Source organism: Colobus angolensis, unplaced genomic scaffold, assembly GCF_000951035.1.
Source record: "Colobus angolensis palliatus isolate OR3802 unplaced genomic scaffold, Cang.pa_1.0 Scaffold130, whole genome shotgun sequence".
Classification (NCBI taxonomy): Eukaryota; Metazoa; Chordata; class Mammalia; order Primates; family Cercopithecidae; genus Colobus; species Colobus angolensis.
Window position 1 is genome coordinate 228504 of NW_012114253.1, and position 7782 is coordinate 236285.

A 7782-nucleotide genomic window follows, 5' to 3' on the forward strand; every position below is an offset into this window, starting at 1 on the left:
AGCTAATTTTTTGTATTTTTAGTAGAGACGGGTTTCATCATGTTGGCCAGGCTGGTCTCAAACTCCTGACTTCAGGTGATCCGCCTGCCTCGGCCTCCCAAAGTGTTGGGATTACAGGCGTGAGCCACTCTGCCCAGCTGGGTTTCTAATTTATCTGACACCCAAGCCCGTGGAAACATCTTTCAGATATTCTGAAACATACTAAGCCACACAGGCCTTACTCTAAAATTATCCCCTACCCTCATCTTTACTAGCTTATCAACTATTAGGATGATCTCTAACATTCCCTTTGCTCCTATGATAAATAGAGCAAACAAGCAGCACAAATAAAATAGTAAAATAAAAAAACACTGATATTCATAGAACTATTCTTTCAAGTCATCTGATAAACCAAACTTTACACACTTTAAAATCTAATCACTTATTTTAAAATCTCGTTAATCACCGGCCGGGCGCGGTGGCTCAAGCCTGTAATCCCAGCACTTTGGGAGGCCGAGATGGGCGGATCACGAGGTCTGGAGATCGAGACCATCCTGGCTAACACGGTGAAACCCCGTCTCCACTAAAAAAATACAAAAAACTAGCCGGGCGAGGTGGCGGGCGTCTGTGGTCCCAGCTACTCAGGAGGCTGAGGCAGGAGAATGGCGTAAACCCAGGAGGCGGAGCTTGCAGTGAGCTGAGATCCGGCCACTGCACTCCAGCCTGGGTGACAGAGCAAGACTCAGTCTCAAAAAAAAAAAAAATGTTTTTTAGGCAAGTAAGTAGTATGAATGTATTAATTCCATTTCAGAATTTATCTAAAACTGAGTTCTTCTACAATAGTATTCAGCTAATGAAACAAATACTAGTAAAGTTGTAATGAAAATCCCTGAAACCAGAGATAAGTGTTATTCAAGTAACATTATTCTTTCACTTCCCACTCCTCTTCATCTGCTTTCATACAGATTTAAAAACAAACTAAAAATATTAAATACTCCTGAACTGTCTTCCAGCAAAGCAAATGAATCATAGCTGAAATCTTGTTTATGTTTTCTTTACTAAATTTATCCTCTTTTCTCATACTCCTTAATACTAATTAACACAATATTCATTTACTCCACCTCCATCCCCCTCTGGTTTCATCATCTGTTCCTCATTTGATCTGTTTTCAGACATCTCTCCTCCTCCTACAAGGAGTAACGAATTGCGATAATCTTTTCTTTTTTTTTTTTTTTAATTTTTTGAGACAGAGTCTCAGCTGTCGCCCAGGCTGGAGAACAGTGGTGCATCTCCGCCCACTGCAGCCTCTGCCTCCTGGGCTCAAGTGATTCTCGTGCCTCAGCCTCCCGAGTAGCTGGGATTACAAGCGCATGCCATCACGGCTAATTTTTGTACTTTTAGTAAAGACGGGGTTTCACCATGTTGGCCAGGTTGGTCTTGAACTCCAGACCTCAGGTGATCCACCCAAAGTGCTGGGATTACAAGCATGAGTCACCGCACCCAGCGTACTGATAATCTTTTAACTGAAAAGGATGTAGACTGTTTCAAATGGCCACTTAAGACACAGAGAATGGACACAGGTAATAAATACAGGTGTTCCCGAGACACTGATCCCCCAGCTCTCAGGGACAGTCCTGGTTCATTTCTCCTACACCAAATAGTTAAAGAAGGAAAAAGGAAACATCAAAAAATTAATTCAATCTGGTCCTTGAAAAGTAACAACACACTGGGAGCGGTGGCTCATGTCTGTAATCCCAGCACTTTGGGAGGCCAAGGCAGGCGGATCACCTGAGGTCAGGAGTTCAAGATCATCCAGTCCAACATAGTGAAACCCCGTCTCTACTAAAAATACAAACATTAGCCAGGCATGGTGGTGTGTGCCTGTAATCCCAGCTACTTGGGAGGCTGAGGCAAGAGAATCGCTTGAACCTGGGAGGCGAGGCTGCGGTGAGCCGAGACCCACCACTGCACTCCAGCCTGGGCAACAGAGCAATTTTTAGACTCTGTCTCAAATAAAAAAGAACAGAAAAATAGCAATAATTTTTTCAGGTGGGTAGCTGAAAAAGATGATTTTGGTTCTTAACATTTTCCCTTGAAATTGGAAATATGATGTCAGCAAAGAAAGCAGAAAACATTTTTACATTCAACAAGCTAAATGCCAAGTCTGTATTTCACCTAAATTTTCATAATATGAATTATCCTAATCATATGCTTAGACCATTCCTCTTCACAACAATTAGTTTTCAATAAAATGTCGCTTAAGTTCAAACGTGTAATTAAGGCCTGGTGCTGTGGTGGCATATGCCCATAATCCCAGCTACTAGGGAGGCTGAGGCAGGAGAATCACTTGAACCTGGGAGGCAGAGGTTGCAATGAACCGAGATCGTGCCACTGCACTCCAGCCTCGGCAACAAGAGCAAAACTCTGTCTCAAAAAAGAAAAAAAACTAAGGCCCGGTGCAGTGGCTCACAACTGTAATCCCACAGCTCTGGGAGGCCAAAGTGGGAGGTCACTTGAGGCCAGGAGTTCCACAACAACCTGGGCAACATAAGAAGTCCCCATCTCCACACAAAAAAAAAATATTTACAATTAGCCAAGTGTGGTGGTGTGTGCCTGTAATCCCAGCTACTTGGGAGGTTGAGGTTGGAGGATCCTTTGAGCCCAGGAGTTCAAGGTTACAGTGAGCTATAATCATACCACAGACTGCAGCCTGGGTGACAGAGCAAGACTCTATCTCTAAAAAATAAATTAAATTAAAACATACATAATTCAGCTGGGTACGGTGGCTCACGCCTGTAATCCCAGGCTGAGGCCGAGGTGGGACCTGAGGTCGGGAATTCAAGACCAGCCTGACCAGCATGGAGAAACCCCCAACACGGAGAAACCCCATTTCTACTAAAAATACAAGATCAGCCAGGCATGCTGGCACATGCCTGTAATCCCAGCTACTCGGGAGGCTGAGGCAGGAGAATCACTTGAACCCGGGAGGCAGAGGTTGCGGTGAGCCGAGATCGCACCACTGCACTCCAACCTGGGCATCAAGGGCAAAACTCCATCTCAAAAAAAAAAAAAAAAAAAACTTCAAACAACGTATTAGTTCCTGATAATGAGCAGACATGAGGCAAATCTACATAATAGGCAGGAAACTACAATTTCTTTAAAAACTAAATAGGCTTCAGATTCATTTTCAGATTATGATCCTTGCAATAAATTCTGGTACACTGCCTAAAATAAACCAGGTTATGCTTCCATAGGAAAATAAAATGAAATAAAGCATTCACATTGTTTCTGAAATTTGAGACATCACTCTAGCAGTCCTGAAGAGGGTGCTTCAAGCCTTAATACACACATAAAAATCATGTGGGGATCTTATTAAAATATGATTCTGAGTCAGTAAGACTGGGAAGAATCCTGATAGTTCAAATGAGCTCCCAGGTGATGCTTATGCTGCTGGGTCCACGGACTATGCTGCATACCTGAGGCCTTACACCCTTGCTTCTATGACAATGGTAAAGATAATGGATAAAAATGTAAAGGAGGCCGGGTGCAGTGGCTCACGCCTGTCATTCCAGCACTTTGGGAGGCCGAGGCAGGCAGATGATCTGAGGTCAGGAGTTCAAGACCAGCCTGACTAAAATGGTGAAACCCCCACCTCTACTAAAAATACAAAAATTACCCGGGCGTGGAGGCGGACACCTGTAATCCCAGCTACTCAGGAGGCTGAGGCAGGAGAATCGCTTGAACCCGGGAGGTAGAGGTTACAGTCAGCCAAGATCATGCCACTGCACTCCAGCCCAAGTGACAGAGCAAGACTCTGTCTAAAAAAAAAAAAAAAGTAAAGCAATGTCCACTTCATTTAGAAATGTTTTGGGGCCAGATGTGGTGGCATATGCCTGTAATCCCAGCACTGTGGGAGGCCGAGGAGGGCAGATGACCTGATGTCAGGAGTTCGAGACCAGCCTGACCAACATGGACAAACCCCATCTCTACTATAAAAATACAAATTTAGCCGGGTGTGGTGACACATGCCTGCAAACTCAGGAGGCTGAGGGAGAATCGCTTGAACCTGGGAGGCGGAGGTTGCGGTGAGCTGAGATCGCGCCATTGCACTCCAGTCTGGGCAACAAGAGCAAAACTCCATGTCAAAAGAGAAAAAAGACATGTTTTTGGATTCATCAGATTAGGCCGGGAGAAGGATGGTTATTAAAACGTTTATGTTTGAGGGAAACACAGCTTCTCAAAGATGGCGGGGAAGGGTCCTCAGAGTTGTGCCAAGAGCAAAAATCTATACGGCACTCATTATGTGCCAGTGAATAGTCCTCAACACTTCACATACATGAACTAATTCAATCTTCCTAACACTGCAGCACTGTGAGGTAAGCATTATTGCTACCCCTATTTTAGAGGAAGTAAACCTGAGTCACAAAGATGTTACTAAGACTGCACATAGCTAATAAGTGGCAGAACCAGGATATGAACCCAGGCAGTCTGGTTCCAGAGTCTATGCTTTTAATCACTATAGTAGCAATATATCAATCAAGAACACACAGAAGAATTGAAATGGCAAACGGCAATGACTTAATTTTACAGAAAAAGATGCAAGGTTAAAGGGTAAAGCGTTACAGAACAACAGTAAGTAACAGAGCCTAAATCAGAGTTTCTCTTCAGGTGACAGAGCACCAATGCTTAGTGAATACCATGACTTAACAATATAGTTTTCTGCTCTATTAGAAACTGTTCTGGACTTTAGTATAATGGCCAATGCCAAATCTTTGATTTAAAAAATATTTTTCTAAAATTGCAAGGATGGACACCATACTGGTGGCAGAAAGCCAGGTTTCACTTCATAGAATAAGCAGTTTGAGATCAATGTCCCAGAAGAGTTTTGACATTCAGGACTTAAAATAGCAGCAGCAGCAGAGGTAGCTGAAATGGCAAGTAATGAAAACTGCTTTAGTAAAAATATTTTGGACTGAAGGGATGAGAAACTAAAAGCAGAAACTAGTAAGACACAAAGCATACCATGACAAGGAATCGGATACAGTAGTGAACAAGTGGCAAAAGTTATTTGCAAACAAAGAAATAAAAGAAGATAAGGAAACAAACATTAAGTGAATAATTTTTAGGCGAGTAAGGGAACTCGTCATCATAGATTTTCTAAGTGACAGTAAGTTGTCCAGACAGTGCAGCTGCAGAAGATACTGAACTAAACAGATGAAAAAAGTCAAGCAAAAGTAGATTAGTAATCACTACTTCAATGAGCCCAAATAAAGATATGGGCTGACCAAGCACAAAAGTTGTCTCAAGAAACACAGCACAAAGACCCATGGAATATTAGGGAAAACGTTAACCCTCAGACATCATCAAATTCATTCACTTGAAAAATATTTCTTAAAACCTACTATTTGTATGGCAGTATTCTAGGCATTAGCAATGGGGTGACCATGTCAGGCCAAAGCCCTGCCCTCACAGAACTTACAATCTAATGATGAAATTTATGTGGAAGAGAACACTGAAAAAGGCATTACCACGAAATTCCCAAATGAAGCATTTTAATATAGAGGGATATGTTTATGGAAGATATGTTAACGCGATATTTAACCCTCTCTCCCCTTCAAAGGAAGCCCTGTAGCCTAAGGTGCTCATTAAGTGTTTCTCATCCTCTCAAAAAAAAAAAACTCTAAAACAATAGAGAAGTGCATTTAAAATACATCTATAAATAAAAGCACAACTTGTCTTTTACTTCCAAGAAAGTCTGACAGCAGCACAGCAGCTCATGCCTATATCCCAGCACTTTCAGAGGCCAACAGGAGCAGACAGCTTGAGTTCAGGCATTCCAGATCAGCCTGGACAATATGACGAAACCCCATGTCTACGAAAGATACAAAAATCAGCCACGTCTGGTTGCATGCAGCGGTAGTCCCAGCTACTGCAGAAGCTGAGGTGGGAGGATCAGTTGAGCCTGGAAGGCCAAGGCTGCAGTGAGCAGTGATCACACCACTGCACTCCAGACTGGGTGACAGGGTAAAACCCTGTCTCAAAAAAAAAAAATTTTTTTTTTTATTTAAGTCCCCATACTACTCTAGGCTATAACATCTGCCTTAGAGTCCCAAAAAATTAAGCTTAGTAAGAACAGGTGTTGGTTGTAACATGAAAACATTTTAAGAGTAAACAGAGGATGTGATACCTTTCTGGTCTTAAGAAATTACTGAAAACGAGCTCATTTAATACTTAGTAGATTACCAATCTCGTATCTCCATCTCAGTATAAACTATAAATTCAAACTACTGTTATTTTCTAAAAGGAAAGATACAAATTGATATTTAAAGTTATTAAATATAGAAAGCTCAAGAAAATAAGGCAGATGTGTTCCAATTTTATATGCCTAAAATATTACATCAAGGCTAACAAATGTATTTCAGAAGATCCAAGTTCTACACTTACCCAATGGTCTGTAATATCTACACACTACAGAAAGCTGCCTTGAACCTACACTCCTTTTAAGTGTTTACCAATCTGTTCTCTATAGAAATGAGAAACAGCGGGAAAGCACTTGTTCGGACATGAATTATCTTTACAACAATGCATTACACAATTGGATCTCATTTGCTTTGCAGTGTTAACATTTTTCTATGTTACTATTGCAGTCGCGGAAGGATATAAAATTTAGGATGTAAACACTCTACGGAACAAAAATTGTGATCTCTGCTTGACCCCAGGAGTTCGAGACCAGCCTGGGCAATATGGGGAAACCCTGTCTGTACAAAAAACACAAAAATTAGCCGGGCATGGGGGTACATGCCTGCAGTACCAGCTACTCGGGAGGCTGAGGTGGGAGGATCACTTGACCCCGGGAGGCGGAGGCTGTGGTGGGCCAAGATCGCGCCACTGCACTCCAGCCTGGGAGTGCAATATCCATTATATTTAGTAATGTCTTTGAGACCCTGTCTCAAAAAAAATAAAAACTGTGATCTCAAAATGAAAATATTAAATTTTTGGCTTAAAGATCCAAGTCTCGTTTTTAATAACCAAACTAAAATGTCTAGCATAGATCTGGCATAAACTGATCCTCTTTTTAACACAACTTCGCCACAAAAAATGCACCTGAATCAACTTACAGAGGTTCCCAGCATGCCGTAATTCATAAAAGAGAAGTCAAACAGTCTGGGAAGGTCATTTTGGACCGAAAAAGTGTTCCCACAAATAAACCCACTTCATTCTAGTATAGTCAAAGGGACCTCTATTTAAAGTTAATGCCCACGCAAGGGGCCGTGGACGGTGCTGTCTTACACTTTATTCCCTTACACAAACTAATGCTGGGATTTCAAACCTTCCTGGCTTTTAGGTGCACTGAAGGCGGTCATGAACACAAGTAACAAGGCTTCAAAACATCATCTGTGAATACGACGCGTTGAGAAGTAGGCAGGACAAGCCACTGGGTGACCAAGGCTGCAAAATGCTGTCTGAATTTGTTAAGTCCCTGACTTGCAGGAGTTAAGTCTCACTCCTTATACCGCGATGACGTAATCTTCCACACTGCATTTCTCTTGGACTTAAAGGGGAGGAAAAACAAACGAACAAAGAAAATTTCCCCCCCGATAAGAGGAATTAACCAAGCAGCAGAACGACGGTTTCGGGAGGTGGTTAGGTAAGTCCCCAAAAGGGAAGCTTCAGCTGAATCGGCAGGGAGCGGGCTGGAGAAGCGGACGGAAATGCTAGGAACTCGACCTCCGCCAGGAAGAGCAGCCTGGAGCCCGGCGCTCGGGGCCACCGCGCCGGGAGGACGCGGCCGGCGCGGAGTGG

The 7782-nt window shown here is 42.7% G+C and overlaps 1 protein-coding gene across 3 annotated transcripts in view; it reads right to left on the reverse strand.

Moving 5' to 3' along the window:
- CDC42 (cell division cycle 42) overlaps nt 1-7782 on the reverse strand; it is a 42944-nt gene that overhangs the window by 34425 nt on the left and 737 nt on the right. The window lies entirely within an intron of this gene.